This window comes from Myxine glutinosa, chromosome 14, assembly GCF_964187855.1.
Source record: "Myxine glutinosa chromosome 14, kmMyxGlut1.1, whole genome shotgun sequence".
Taxonomy (NCBI): domain Eukaryota; kingdom Metazoa; phylum Chordata; class Myxini; order Myxiniformes; family Myxinidae; genus Myxine; species Myxine glutinosa.
In genome coordinates, this window is record NC_136274.1 from 25,149,861 (window position 1) to 25,163,443 (window position 13,583).

The following is a 13,583-nucleotide window of genomic DNA, read 5'->3' on the forward strand; positions in this document are numbered from 1 at the left end:
GAATGTTATATTGTCACATCTCACATCCTATCGAATGTTATATTGTCACATCTCCCATCCTATCGAATGTTATACTCTCACATCTCACATCCTATCAAATGTTATACTGTCACATCTCACATCCTATCGAATGTTATATTGTCACATCTCACATCCTATCGAATGTTATACTCACATCTCCCATCCTATGGAATGTTATATTGTCACATCTCCCATCCTATCAAATGTTATACTGTCACATCTCCCATCCTATCGAATGTTATATTGTCACATCTACCATCCTATGGAATGTTATATTGTCACATCTCCCATCCTATCGGATGTTATACTGTCACATCTCCCATCCTATCGGATGTCATTCTGTCACATCTCCCATCCTATCGAATGTCATTCTGTCACATCTCCCATCCTATCGAATGTTATATTGTCACATCTCCCATCCTATCGAATGTTATATTGTCACATCTCCCATCCTATCAAATGTTATACTGTCACATCTCCCATCCTATCGAATGTTATATTGTCACATCTACCATCCTATGGAATGTTATATTGTCACATCTCCCATCCTATCGGATGTTATACTGTCACATCTCCCATCCTATCGGATGTTATACTGTCACATCTCCCATCCTATCGAATGTCATTCTGTCACATCTCCCATCCTATCGAATGTTATATTGTCACATCTCCCATCCTATCGGATGTTATACTGTCACATCTCCCATCCTATCGAATGTTATATTGTCACATCTCACATCCTATCGGATGTTATACTGTCACATCTCACATCCTATCGGATGTTATACTGTCACATCTCCCATCCTATCGAATGTTATATTGTCACATCTCACATCCTATCGAATGTTATACTGTCACATCTCCCATCCTATCGAATGTTATATTGTCAAATCTCCCATCCTATCGGATGTTATACTGTCACATCTCCCATCCTATCGAATGTTATATTGTCACATCTCCCATCCTATCGAATGTCATTCTGTCACATCTCCCATCCTATCGAATGTTATATTGTCACATCTCCCATCCTATCGGATGTTATACTGTCACATCTCCCATCTTATCGAATGTTATATTGTCACATCTCACATCCTATCGGATGTTATACTGTTACATCTCACATCCTATCGGATGTTATACTGTCACATCTCCCATCCTATCGAATGTTATATTGTCACATCTCACATCCTATCGAATGTTATATTGTCACATCTCACATCCTATCGGATGTTATACTGTCACATCTCCCATCCTATCGAATGTTATATTGTCACATCTCCCATCCTATCGGATGTTATACTGTCACATCTCCCATCTTATCGAATGTTATATTGTCACATCTCACATCCTATCGGATGTTATACTGTCACATCTCACATCCTATCGGATGTTATACTGTCACATCTCCCATCCTATCGAATGTTATATTGTCACATCTCACATCCTATCGAATGTTATACTGTCACATCTCACATCCTATCGAATGTTATATTGTCACATCTCACATCCTATCGAATGTCATTCTGTCACATCTCCCATCCTATGGAATGTTATATTGTCACATCTCACATCCTATCGAATGTTATATTGTCACATCTCCCATCCTATCGAATGTTATATTGTCACATCTCCCATCCTATCGAATGTTATATTGTCACATCTCCCATCCTATCGAATGTTATATTGTCACATCTCCCATCCTATCGAATGTTATATTGTCACATCTCCCATCCTATCGAATGTTATATTGTCACATCTCACATCCTATCGAATGTTATTTTGTCACATCTCACATCCTATCGAATGTTATATTGTCACATCTCCCATCCTATCGAATGTTATATTGTCACATCTCCCATCCTATCGAATGTTATATTGTCACGTCTCCCATCCTATCGAATGTTATATTGTCACATCTCCCATCCTATCGAATGTTATATTGTCACATCTCCCATCCTATCGAATGTTATATTGTCACATCTCCCATCCTATCGAATGTTATATTGTCACATCTCCCATCCTATCGAATGTTATATTGTCACATCTCCCATCCTATCGAATGTTATATTGTCACATCTCACATCCTATCGAATGTCATTCTGTCACATCTCCCATCCTATGGAATGTTATATTGTCACATCTCCCATCCTATCGAATGTTATACTGTCACATCTCCCATCCTATCGAATGTTATATTGTCACATCTCCCATCCTATCGAATGTCATTCTGTCACATCTCACATCCTATCGAATGTTATATTGTCACATCTCCCATCCTATCGAATGTTATATTGTCACATCTCCCATCCTATCGAATGTTATACTGTCACATCTCCCATCCTATCGAATGTTATATTGTCACATCTCCCATCCTATCGAATGTTATACTGTCACATCTCCCATCCTATCGAATGTTATATTGTCACATCTCCCATCCTATCGAATGTTATATTGTCACATCTCCCATCCTATCGAATGTCATTCTGTCACATCTCCCATCCTATCGAATGTTATATTGTCACATCTCCCATCCTATCGAATGTTATATTGTCACATCTCCCATCCTATCGAATGTCATTCTGTCACATCTCCCATCCTATCGAATGTTATATTGTCACATCTCCCATCCTATCGAATGTTATATTGTCACATCTCACATCCTATCGAATGTCATTCTGTCACATCTCACATCCTTGACATGTACATCAATGAGGTTGGCAGCAATTATCCCAGTGTAATTAACTCATGCACCCGAGGCGCAAGGCGAGGTTATTTAATCGTTTTCACTTCTGTCCGTCTGTCTACAAACGTCAGTTTATGATCGAGGAACAACTTTTTTTCAATTTAATGTCATATTTTGAATATGAATCAGAAAACGAAACAATTTTTTTTTTTTTTTTAACTTAGTCGAGGCTCGTATGAGAGCTAAAACACATATAACATATAATAAAGGTAGGGGGAGAGAGAGAGGGAAGTACAATAACAGTAGAGAACAGGGACATCTGGAGATCTGTGGCAGAGAGAGGGCTGGGGAGGAGTACACGGGAGAAACAAGATGGACACTACAAGGGCTTTCAGGAAAGAAAACGGAATTTGAACGAAATGGGTGTGGGGTGGATTAACGGGGGTAGAAAAGATCATGGTTTTTGGAGGGGGGTGGGGGGGGGGGGGTTAAGAGATGGTGGTGAACAGCTGTAGGAGTGGAGGGAGGAGAAGGATTGAAGAGAGTGAGGGAGTTTGTTCCAGAGGCAGGAGAAAAGAGGAATGAAGGAGTGAAGCTGAACAGAGAGTCTTGATTTTGGCAGTTTAACCATAAGAGGGTTGCAGGCAGATCTTGTGCGACCTGCAGGAATATTTGGGGGACAGAGCCCAGAGAGAGCTGGGGGGGCAAGGCCGCAGAGGAGTCGGTAGAAGACGGAAAGACCACCAACCTGCCTGCGGTGAGTAAGTGAAAGGCCCTTGGAGTTAGCTTCATCGTGGGAGATTCCAATGATTCTGAACGCTGTGGTTTCAACAGCGTGAAGCCGAGCCAGGTGTGAGGCAGGAGCACCAGCCCAGAGGGGAGAGCAGTTTAGCAGTATTTTGGCTCTGAATTTGATCTGATCATGCATAAGCAGAGTTAGCTTCATGGCGTCTCATCATCGCGAGTGAGATAATTGTTTTACTCTGTCTAATTGTAGATAATTTCTCGTGAGATAAAAAGTGAGATAATGTCTTGCAGTCAAACAAAATTGAAAATCATTCCAAACATGAAACTTACTGTTTTTAAGGACGTCATAAAGGACACAAGCAACAGGCACGGATAACTAATGTAATGTGTTCAATAAGGGGGTGTAAACTGGCCTGTAGCAATTATGGAGTTGACAAGTCAGGAGACGACGATGGTTCATGAGCGAGCGGTATTCTTCGGTTTGATTCCGACAACTTTGAAAATTTTACCTTTGTGACCTTGAAATGTCAAAACGAAGGTTACTGACCTTGAAATGAGATAGAAAATAATGTATAATCAGTTATTAGGTTAGTTAGTTACACAATACCGAAAATTCGGTTAGATTCTGACAACTTTGAAAATTTGACCTTTGTGACCTTCAAAGGTCAAAGGTCGAAGATTCTGAAATTTGTTGGAAAACTTGTATTTCATGATGTATGTGATAATATAAGATCATGTACGACATTTCACCCTATCAGGAAGCAAACAATGTAATAAAACCATCAAAAATCGACTTTTCTAAATTTCGTGACCTTGTGACCCTGACCTTGGGGCGAAAATGAAAAATCGAGCTCCGTGGGGCTAGACACATGACATTGGCCTAACCAAATACCGAAACCCCCGTCAGATTCCACCAACTCCCTCGGAGAAGATGTAGCTTGAACTCGATTAACCCCTAAAAAGACATCTTTTTCGGGCGTGGCTCCGCCCACAATGGGCGCAATACGACCACTCTACGCAGGGCACAACTAGATCATGATATCAACCTCCCACCCAAGTTTCATCAAGATCGGATGATATCATCGGGTAGTTATGCTGCGGACAGACAGACACACAGACACACACCCATGACGAATATCGTGGTCACTCTGTTTGATAACTCGTGAACCAATTAATTGTGGATGTAACGGAAGCTGTGAAGGCAAAAAGAACGGCTCCTGGGTGAAAAACTGAAGTGTGCACACCTCTTTGTAAATGCACCGATTGGTCAAACGTGCTGGATTGCCGGGTTGTTGTTGATGATGATGTTTAAGATTGTACATACACAGATGGCTTAATATGATGATCAGATTTGATTGTTGGTTAACATCATGATGATGTTTGATGATTTGTGGCATTAGAAGATGATTAGTTGATACTAGCCGAAACCCGTGGAACATCCACGGAAGGGAGGATGTGGTGTATGGATAGAGTGTACCATTATGGATGGCATAGGGGATTTGCTTGTCCGAGTAAGAGTTAGGAAGAAAGATGAGAATGAAGAGTGCGTATATGAACAACGACACGGGGTAAAGCCTGTAAAGCCCACTTTGACAATCATGAACCGTGGCAGATGCAGGAGTTGGTGAAACGAAAGGGGGGGGGGGGGGGGGGGGTTGATCATGACCTACCCTACGCCACATGGCCTACGCCATTTGTTGAGATCATGGCCACAACGGAAACACAACAACTGGATAGGTAGGGCCTAGGCCTACGCCTACTTTTCGTCACTCGGCGAAGTACACTTTGTTTTAAGCTTTCAGAAGCTGAAGCCTTGTTATTTATTGCTTTATATGATACTGATGGGCTGCTGATCGGTTTCACTTCGTTGTAATCACAGTATATGGAAGAAATTATGGTAAACCCACCTGATGAGGTTAGCGTACACCGCGATCAACGACACCGGCACAAATGCATGCTCTGGATTGTCCACTCAGTGGACGGCTTGCTGTCGCCTTCGACTGTCCAATCAGCGGACGGCTTGCTTCGCCTTCACCCAGCAGACGCCAATAAGATGGAGTCGTATCGGCAGTTAATCGGATGCTTTTGGGCCCCAACGTCGGCTAATTCAGATTTTTCGAGTATGGCTGTACGTGATAAACAAAGAGCGCGGTTCGTAGATCGTAAATCCATTAGTGCCGTGGGCATCGGGTCACTGGGTGCGGCGTAAAAGGGATAACAAAGTCGAGTCCTTACGCTATTATTATATAGAATATAGATGATGGATGATGAATGGTGGATGATACCATGTAAATGATATGGTAATGAACATGTTTTCACTCAATGTCTGATGGTCTCACTCAAATTTATCATTTTTTAAATGTTAGCTATAATTGGATTTATGAATCTTACTATAATTCACCAAATGTCCGTCCGTCTGTCTGTCTGCCCGTCCGTCCGTCCGTTCCCAGGTACTGAAAAAACGGCTGAACCGATCGCAACGAAATTTTGGGTGGGTATTCCTAGGATCCCCTGGAGTAAAATAGGCTATATTGTTTTTCCAATTTCAACTTTGGTTTCCAGCATTTTCAGGTTTGAACTCCCGCCTAACGTTATTGTCCCGGGTACCACAAAAACGGCTGCACCGATCACAACGATACACCTCAATGCCCGTGGGATTCCCACGGGTGACCCCACTAGTATATACAGACTTGGCATTTAATATGGAATTTTTTTTTTGTGGGGGTGAACTTACTTTTCAAGATGTCTTAGAACCAAAAGTTCATTGGAATTATGTTGAAATTATTCTAGATTTTGTTAATGTGACCTTTAAAAGAAACAAAAACCACATTTGACATTTCGAAACAAATAAATTGATCCTTGAAAGTGATGTAAACTGATATCGAAATCAATTCATGGACAGTACTGTGTTAAACTTCTGTGCGTTTTCCAGAAGTATCTGTTTATTTTGCACATTAGCCAAAAATTTTTTTAACAAAAACAAAAGTTAAATTACGACTGGGATTACGGACAGTAAAATTACAGTTCAGTACTTCGTGTAACCCCCACGAGCATTCAGGAGAGCACGTACACGTTGAGGCATGCTGTTCACGAGATTTGCCAAGGTTTGGACAGGAATCGCTTGCCATGCAGTGACAATAGCCTGCTGCAATTCACGCACAGACGTCGGCTGCTGGTCCAAGTGGTCGATTTGACGCGTTAATTCTGCCCACAAGTTCTCTATCGGATTCATATCCGGGGACATGGCAGGCCACTCCATATGCTCTACACTACGGTCAGCAAGAAAGTGTTGGATCATGCGAGCACGATGAGGCCATGCATTGTCATCTTGGAAGACAAAGTTTCCTCGAAAGGCTGCACGAGCAAATGGAAGCAATGTTTCTTCAAGAATGAACCTGTACTTGAACTGGTTCAGGTTTCCATTCAGAACAACCAGGTCAGTTTTGCCCCCTGCATGAAAAGCAGCCCAAACGGTCACCCCACCACCTCCAGCTTGGACTCTTGGCACTATACAATCTTTGTTGCAGGATTCATGCACTTGTCTGTGCACTCAGACGTGGCCATCTTGACGATAGACCAGAAATCTAGACTCGTCACTGAAGATCATGTGATTCCAGTGTCCTGGCTGCCATTGACGGTGCTCTCTGGCCCACTGCAATCGGCGCTGGCAGTGTTGTCTGGTCAGGCGTGGCTTTCTCAGGGGACGCCTGGCATGATAGCCTGCTTGAACCAGTCGTTGGTTGACTGGCCTTCTGGATACAGGCACATTTGTCAGTTGCTGCCACTCAGCCCTAAGCCGATTAGCTGACTTGGTACGGCCATTGCGGACTAACCGGTGCAGCTGGCGATCATCCCTCCTTGAGGTTCTGCGGGGATGTCCTGGCCTCGGTATTGGAGTAGGGACACCCCTCTGAGCATTTTGTTTCAGGATCTTTGACACCTGACCTTGAGTGATGCCATACTGCCGAGCAATAGCACGCTGTTTCATGCCGGAATTTCGTAAAGCCACCACTCCATGACAAACAGCATTGTCGAGTTGACGGACCATCTCCAGAGGAAGCGGCAATAACTTTTGGAGACGTGCAGCAGTTGTTTTCCACTAATACAGAACGCAACAACCCTTGTATACCCAACTGTGAAGCCAATCATAAAATGCACCTGTCCGTACATTTTGCCACGCCACCTGTGAGTAGTGTAATAATGTTGCTTCTGGGACACCTCCGTTTAACATGGGAAATCCCTATCTAATGTCATTTACCCCCTTGTCTTTTTCAAAAATCATAAACACCTCTATTTCTCCCACCCTCATCTTTATGAACCTTTTGTCTGTAGTACCTATCCTTAATGTTGTTCATTAGACCACTCAAACACTACAAATATTTGTTTTCTCTTATAGACCTATCATCCTTCTTCTACATATCATCTGGCAGATTAATCTTTGACCCATTCACTTCCATATTGCCCCTAAAGACCTCTATTTCTCTCACCCTGTTCTTTACGAACCTTCTAACCTTTTGACATGTTATCCTTATTCATTAGACCACTTAAACACCTGTGATCCTTCTGACCTTATGAACCTTTTAACCTTTTACTCTTAATATCATCTGGTGAATATAACCCACTCAAACAACGACCCTACAAATATTTGTTTATGCGTGGGAAATAATTTAATTCTCTTGCCACTCTCTTCACCATCTAATATATTAACAAAAAATATGTTTGAGTTTGGTTCTTTATTAAGATATTTTAACTGAGCTAAGATAAAATGGTAAACCTCCCTCAATGTTCTTGTTTGAGCGCCTCCAGTGCCACACACTTTTTGGTAGGCTCTGCCCACTTTTTGTTAAGCTCCGTCCACTTTTTGGTAATCCACGCCCACTTTTTGTTAAGCCACGCCCACCTTTCTACTAAGCCCCGCCCACTTTTTGTTAAGCCACGCCCACTTTTTAATAGGCCCGCCCACTTTTTGTTAAGCCACGCCCACTTTTTGCTATGTCCCGCCCCCTTTGCTAAGCTCCGCCCACTTTTGCTAAGTCCCACCCACTTTATAAACTCTTCAGCATTGTATCATTTCCAGGTAAAACATTACATCATTTTCAGGGAATTTCCATCACATCATTTCCAGTTAAGACACGCCCAGGGAATTTCCACAGGAAATGACACACACCCAGCCCTTCTTATAAAAGGCACCGACCACACAGGCTTTTTCAAACACGCTTTCTGCTTCACTTGAGAATGGACTCCTATGCCGAAATGGAATGGGATAACTTTGCTATTCCTTGGAGTCCTACTACCTGTGTAGAACTCAACCTTCAGATTGATGAACTGGACTCGAACCTCTTATCAATGGAGGTAAGTTTGTTTATTTATTTATTTATTTATTTAATTTTTTTTTTTTTTTTTTTTTTTTAGATGAGACTCATGTAAGAGTTAACAAAGTTTATTTTAATATTCATAGAGCTTGATTTATACAAATAAAAATATTGTATTAAATTAATACATTGTTATTTTCTTTCACAGGAAATTGTATCTGAGATACGAAATGAAAATTCTGCTTTTAACACAACTTGGGATGAAGTTATTTTTTTGTTTGAAGACATTTTGAACAACCAAGACCCCCAGAACGAGTTCTACCTTGATGACCCAGCCAAAGAGTTATACCTTGGAGATCCACAAAATCCTGAAAAAGAGTTTTACCATGATGATACTTGTTGTGAGTTATCAAAACAAAACCCACTGAACAAGTTCTACCTTGATGAGCCAGAATACAAGTCATACATTGGAGACCCACAAATTTCTGAAAATTGGGAAAGGGGAGTTCTCCCTGATGGTCCGCAGTTATACTATGTGAGACACATCATAGAAACCCTAAAAAATTGGGCAAGGAGAGTTCTCCCTGATGGTCCGCAGTTATACTATGTGAGACACATCATAGAAACCCTAAAAAATTGGGCAAGGAGAGTTCTCCCTGATGGTCCGCAGTTATACTATGTGAGACACATCATAGAAACCCTAAAAAATTGGGAAAGGGGAGTTCTCCCTGATGGTCCGCAGTTATACTATGTGAGACACATCATAGAAACCCTAAAAAATTGGGAAAGGGAAGTTTTCCCTGATGGTCCGCAGTTATACTATGTGAGACTTATCACGGAAACCCCCAATATTTCTGAAAATTGTGGTTCTACCTTGGGGACTTGGAAAGATGGTTATATTTTTGGAGACTCGGAATGGGGGTTTTGTTTTGATGACTCGGAATGTGATACCTATCTTGGAGGCTCAACAGGAATGTGGTTATACCTTGGGAACTTGGAAAGTTGGTTTTATTTTGGAGACTCTACCTGTGGGGTCCATCTTGGAGACTCTTTGGATTCTAAAGCAATGAACAATGTTCTTTGTTTAATGACGCTTGATTTAAGCAATATCAAGAAAGTTCGAGGAAGAAAATGCTGGAAAATTCTTTCTTCCCATTTCTACTTCTTCAAACTTGAAAGCCTTGAAAGACAGAATTGGAAGAAGAGGAAAAAAAAAAAATGAAATACATATTTTAAAAAAAGAATTAAAAAAAGATTATGTTAGGGTTTGGGTGGGATTTTGAATGTGAGGGTTAGGGTTGGGGTTGGGTTAGGGATGGGATTGGGTTAGGGTTGGGATTTTGAATGTGAGGGTTAGGGATGGGTTGGGTTAGGGATGGGGTTGGGTTAGGGATGGGGTTGGGTTAGGGATGGGGTTGGGTTAGGGTTGGGATTTTGAATGTGAGGGTTAGGGTTGGGGTTGGGTTAGGGATGGGGTTGGGTTAGGGATGGGGTTGGGTTAGGGATGGGGTTGGGTTAGGGATGGGGTTGGGTTAGGGATGGGGTTGGGTTAGGGTTGGGATTTTGAATGTGAGGGTTAGGGTTAGGGTTGGGGTTGGGTTAGGGATGGGGTTGGGTTAGGGATGGGGTTGGGTTAGGGATGGGGTTGGGTTAGGGATGGGGTTGGGTTAGGGATGGGGTTGGGTTAGGGATGGGGTTGGGTTAGGGATGGGGTTGGGTTAGGGATGGGTTTGGGTTAGGGATGGGGTTGGGTTAGGGTTGGGGTTGGGTTAGGGTTTGTATATTATTATGACTCACTCACACATACACACACACACAAAAGTTAAGCCCCAACTAAAAAGTTGTGGGATTCTGTGTTTGGGGTTCACAGATTTAAAAACGTATCCTCATTATACACACACAAAAGTTAAGCCCCAACTAAAAAGTTGTGGGATTCTGTGTTTGGGGTTCACAGATTTAAAAACGTATCCCCATTATACACACACAAAAGTTAAGCCCCAACTAAAAAGTTGTGGGATTCTGTGTTTGGGGTTCACAGATTTAAAAACGTATCCCCATTATACACACACAAAAGTTAAGCCCCAACTAAAAAGTTGTGGGATTCTGTGTTTGGGGTTCACAGATTTAAAAACGTATCCCCATTATACACACACAAAAGTTAAGCCCCAACTAAAAAGTTGTGGGATTCTGTGTTTGGGGTTCACAGATATAAAAACGTATCCCCATTACATTTTATTTATTTATTTATTATTTTCAAGGGTATTATCTGCTTACTTGTGTTTTTTGTAATTCTTGTGAGTAAAATGAACCCAAGATTTCTTCTCCATTTAAATCATATAATTTGTAGGTCCAAGGGACTGTATCCATTACATCAATGATTTTAAATAATTCACGAGTCCATTTTTGTGTATAACCTTTCTCAAAATGACTTTTCCATTTGTATATTCTTACAATATCACCAACTTTAAACTTGGGCTTTCTCAAATTAATCTCCTTTTCATATTCTAATTTTGTAAATGTTTCTGATGGTTTTGATTGTGTTGATGAATGAACTGTATTATTGTAATTATCTACAATATCCTGAATTAAATACACCCATTTTTGAGAACCGAGTTGTGTGAATTTTTTATATAATTTCTCTTTTAAAGTACGATTAAAACGCTCAATAACAACTGCCTTTCCTTCATTAAAGGTGCTGTATAATTTAATACCCTTCCCCTTAAGAAATTTCATGAATATTTTGTTATAGAACTCTGTTCCCTCATCAGTCCATAACTTCTTTGGTTTCCTTTTATCCCGATCAAATATTAGCTTAAAGGCTAACATTAAAGTATCACCCCTTTTATTTTTTAAAGGGACAACCCAGGCAAATCTACTCCTCAAATCAATAACGGTTAAAGCATACCTGTATCCCCTGTCATTATTCAATTCAATTAAATCAGCGGACCATATGTGGTCAGTGTATTTAGAATAAACCTTCCTTCTTTTAAACTTTGTGATTATAGGTTTGTGTAATTCTTCAGCCAAAAGCTCCTCAGTCTTGATGGCATCATTAGAGCCTAATAGTTTTTTGAGGAATAACCAAGACCAAGTTTCAATTTAGCATTTATCAAATTTCTCACAATAAACCTATCAACTTTCTCTCTCAACGTTGGATTTTGTATCAAAGACAAATTATACAACATTTCACTGTCGGCTTTATGTTTTTCAGTCAACGTAGTGGTTTTCCCATAAGCAATATCATGCTTCATACACACTTCGTCAACCCTATTTGTAGGTTTAGACCAAGGTTTAGGATTGTCAGCCTCATCTAATCTTTTATCCAAGTTTGTTCCTGGACCACAGAAAGAATACCCTGGAAGGTGTAATTCCCCTGGAATTCCAGTTGTTGTAAATTTACTTCCTGACAGAAACTTTTGTATGTCTCCTCCTCTTTTAGGAGAGATGAATTGGCACTTTTTAGAGCCACATACTTGACATATTCCTTTTTGATAAACTCTATTATTTTTAGCTTTAACATAAGAGATATTTTTAGATTTAGTTTTCTTTTTACATTTGAGACAATAACTCATATTTATTTATCAGAAAAATTCCGACAGAGTATCAAAACCTTTTTGGTTTTCAACATATACATTTCAATCTTTATTTTTAAAACATAAAGAATCCTAAGGAATGCCTTCACTCTCTCCTCCATTTATTTACAAATAAAAACTAACTAAAGTCAATGACACCAACATCATCAATCACATAATCTTTTCCTTCTTCTTCTTCTTCTTCTTCACCACTTTCTCGTTTAAATCTCTGAAATTGAAGACATTGACGTTCTTATTTTTGAAACCATTATCTTCATAAGAGTTGTTAATTCTTTAATTTCCTCTTCGGTGCGTTGAGATTGATTTATTTGCTTTAATACACTCAATCTTTTATGAATCTCAGTGATTTCCATCTTTTTATATTTTTCCTCCCTCTCTCTTTGCTCCCTCTCCTCCTCCTCCATTTTCTCCCTCTCCTCCTTCTCCTTTTTCTCCCTTTTCTCCCTTTCCTCCTTCTCCCTTTTCTCCCTTTCCTCCTTCTCCTTTTTCTCCCTTTCCTCCTTCTCCTTTTTCTCCCTCTCCTCCTTCTCCTCCTTTTTCTCCCTCTCCTCCTTCTCCTCCTTTTTCTCCCTCTCCTCCTTCTCCTCCCTCTCCCTTTCCTCCTTCTCCTTTTTCTCTCTTTCCTCCTTCTCTTCTTCAACTCCTTCCTCATCCCTTGCTACCCTTGAGTTTGAACCCCAAAGAATATTATACATATACTCATCTGGATTTTGAGATATTCTTGTATCTATAATTATTTTTCTCATAATAGGATACCAATAAGATTTGTTGACGATTTCTAAAAGAGTTTTATATTTCATAACTTTGAGAAGTTCATTTTTATTTAATATTTTAAACAAGTCTCTATTTGTGGGTTTAACAATATCAGTATAAGGCCAGTTTTTTATGACAAAATTCCCATGTATATGCTCCAAATCATAAGGTATGTAATACCGAGCACCCTTTTCTTGTAGGTATCCTTGAATACAAAAATTATAATTCTCTTGTAGTCTTCTTCCTGCCATTTATGTATCAGAAATATATGTGAGATTAATATTATGACAGGTAATACCACCCCATCTTCCCACTACCAAATCGGTTTGTATTCCTCGGCTTTCTATCCTTATCTCATTACCTTCCTTCTTTGTCATGCGAACCATCGCTATACTATCATATATTTTTATTTTCTTAAAATCACGTATTTGTTGTTTACTAATTGTACTTCCACATAAATCCTTATCTTCACCA